The 2,500-nt window shown below is 45.0% G+C and overlaps 3 non-coding genes across 3 annotated transcripts in view; all 3 read left to right on the forward strand.

Annotated features, from left to right (window-relative positions):
- Positions 1–1,800, forward strand: 18S-rRNA. The gene has a single exon (XR_005960670.1). It is a non-coding gene; the product is annotated as an 18S-rRNA (ribosomal RNA).
- Positions 1,801–2,017: 217 nt separating this feature from the next.
- On the forward strand, positions 2,018–2,175 carry 5.8S-rRNA. The gene has a single exon (XR_005960671.1). It is a non-coding gene; the product is annotated as a 5.8S-rRNA (ribosomal RNA).
- Positions 2,176–2,390: 215 nt separating this feature from the next.
- Positions 2,391–2,500, forward strand: part of 25S-rRNA — a 3,394-nt gene continuing 3,284 nt past the window's right edge. The window contains exon 1 of the ribosomal RNA XR_005960672.1: positions 2,391–2,500. This exon is cut by the window's right edge and continues 3,284 nt beyond it. This is a non-coding gene — a ribosomal RNA (25S-rRNA).

Consider the following 2,500-nt stretch of genomic DNA (forward strand, 5'->3'; position numbering starts at 1 on the left):
TATCTGGTTGATCCTGCCAGTAGTCATATGCTTGTCTCAAAGATTAAGCCATGCATGTCTAAGTATAAGCAATTTATACAGTGAAACTGCGAATGGCTCATTAAATCAGTTATCGTTTATTTGATAGTTCCTTTACTACATGGTATAACTGTGGTAATTCTAGAGCTAATACATGCTTAAAATCTCGACCTTGCGGAAGAGATGTATTTATTAGATAAAAAATCAATGTCTTCGGACTCTTTGATGATTCATAATAACTTTTCGAATCGCATGGCCTTGTGCTGGCGATGGTTCATTCAAATTTCTGCCCTATCAACTTTCGATGGTAGGATAGTGGCCTACCATGGTTTCAACGGGTAACGGGGAATAAGGGTTCGATTCCGGAGAGGGAGCCTGAGAAACGGCTACCACATCCAAGGAAGGCAGCAGGCGCGCAAATTACCCAATCCTAATTCAGGGAGGTAGTGACAATAAATAACGATACAGGGCCCATTCGGGTCTTGTAATTGGAATGAGTACAATGTAAATACCTTAACGAGGAACAATTGGAGGGCAAGTCTGGTGCCAGCAGCCGCGGTAATTCCAGCTCCAATAGCGTATATTAAAGTTGTTGCAGTTAAAAAGCTCGTAGTTGAACTTTGGGTCTGTTTGGCCGGTCCGATTTTTTCGTGTACTGGGATTCCAAGCGGACCTTTCCTTCTGGCTAACCTTGGGTCCTTGTGGCTCTTGGCGAACCAGGATTTTTACTTTGAAAAAATTAGAGTGTTCAAAGCAGGCGTATTGCTCGAATATATTAGCATGGAATAATAGAATAGGACGTTTGGTTCTATTTTGTTGGTTTCTAGGACCATCGTAATGATTAATAGGGACGGTCGGGGGCATCAGTATTCAATTGTCAGAGGTGAAATTCTTGGATTTATTGAAGACTAACTACTGCGAAAGCATTTGCCAAGGACGTTTTCATTAATCAAGAACGAAAGTTAGGGGATCGAAGATGATCAGATACCGTCGTAGTCTTAACCATAAACTATGCCGACTAGGGATCGGGTGGTGTTTTTTTAATGACCCACTCGGCACCTTACGAGAAATCAAAGTCTTTGGGTTCTGGGGGGAGTATGGTCGCAAGGCTGAAACTTAAAGGAATTGACGGAAGGGCACCACCAGGAGTGGAGCCTGCGGCTTAATTTGACTCAACACGGGGAAACTCACCAGGTCCAGACACAATAAGGATTGACAGATTGAGAGCTCTTTCTTGATTTTGTGGGTGGTGGTGCATGGCCGTTCTTAGTTGGTGGAGTGATTTGTCTGCTTAATTGCGATAACGAACGAGACCTTAACCTACTAAATAGTGGTGCTAGCATTTGCTGGTTGTCCGCTTCTTAGAGGGACTATCGGTTTCAAGCCGATGGAAGTTTGAGGCAATAACAGGTCTGTGATGCCCTTAGACGTTCTGGGCCGCACGCGCGCTACACTGACGGAGCCAGCGAGTCTAACCTTGGCCGAGAGGTCTTGGTAATCTTGTGAAACTCCGTCGTGCTGGGGATAGAGCATTGTAATTATTGCTCTTCAACGAGGAATTCCTAGTAAGCGCAAGTCATCAGCTTGCGTTGATTACGTCCCTGCCCTTTGTACACACCGCCCGTCGCTAGTACCGATTGAATGGCTTAGTGAGGCCTCAGGATCTGCTTAGAGGAGGGGGCAACTCCATCTCAGAGCGGAGAATTTGTACAAACTTGGTCATTTAGAGGAACTAAAAGTCGTAACAAGGTTTCCGTAGGTGAACCTGCGGAAGGATCATTAAAGAAATATGGATTCTGGCGGGAGATGTCTTGCGAGCCTGCGCTTAAGTGCGCGGCAAGCGGGCGTTTCCATTTCACGCTGGTTATTCTACACACTGTGGAGTATTTTATACTTTATCGGGCAGTTGCTTTTGCATCTGTCCACACAAAACACAAACAACCTTTTTTATTATACATCGTCAACACAAATCTGTCTCTGACAGTAACCAAAATATTCAAAACTTTCAACAACGGATCTCTTGGTTCTCGCATCGATGAAGAACGCAGCGAAATGCGATACGTAATGTGAATTGCAGAATTCCGTGAATCATCGAATCTTTGAACGCACATTGCGCCCCTTGGTATTCCAGGGGGCATGCCTGTTTGAGCGTCATTTCCTTCTCAAATACTTGTATTTGGTTGTGAGTGACACTCTCTTCTGAGTTAACTTGAAATTGTTGGCCGCTGGGCCATTGCAGCTGGTGTTTTGCGTCTTTTCGCAGGAGCACGGCATGTCGTATTAGGTTTTACCAACTCCGGCACGTTGTCTTCTGGCTAACGGGAAGTGCTTTTAGCATTGCTACAAGGACCCTGGCAAACAGTACTCTTTAAGTTTGACCTCAAATCAGGTAGGAATACCCGCTGAACTTAAGCATATCAATAAGCGGAGGAAAAGAAACCAACCGGGATTGCCTCAGTAACGGCGAGTGAAGCGGCAAAAG

The sequence above is a fragment of the Maudiozyma barnettii genome, assembly GCF_903064755.1.
Source record: "Maudiozyma barnettii strain CLIB 1767 genome assembly, contig: KABA2_05, whole genome shotgun sequence".
NCBI classification, from domain to species: Eukaryota; Fungi; Ascomycota; class Saccharomycetes; order Saccharomycetales; family Saccharomycetaceae; genus Maudiozyma; species Maudiozyma barnettii.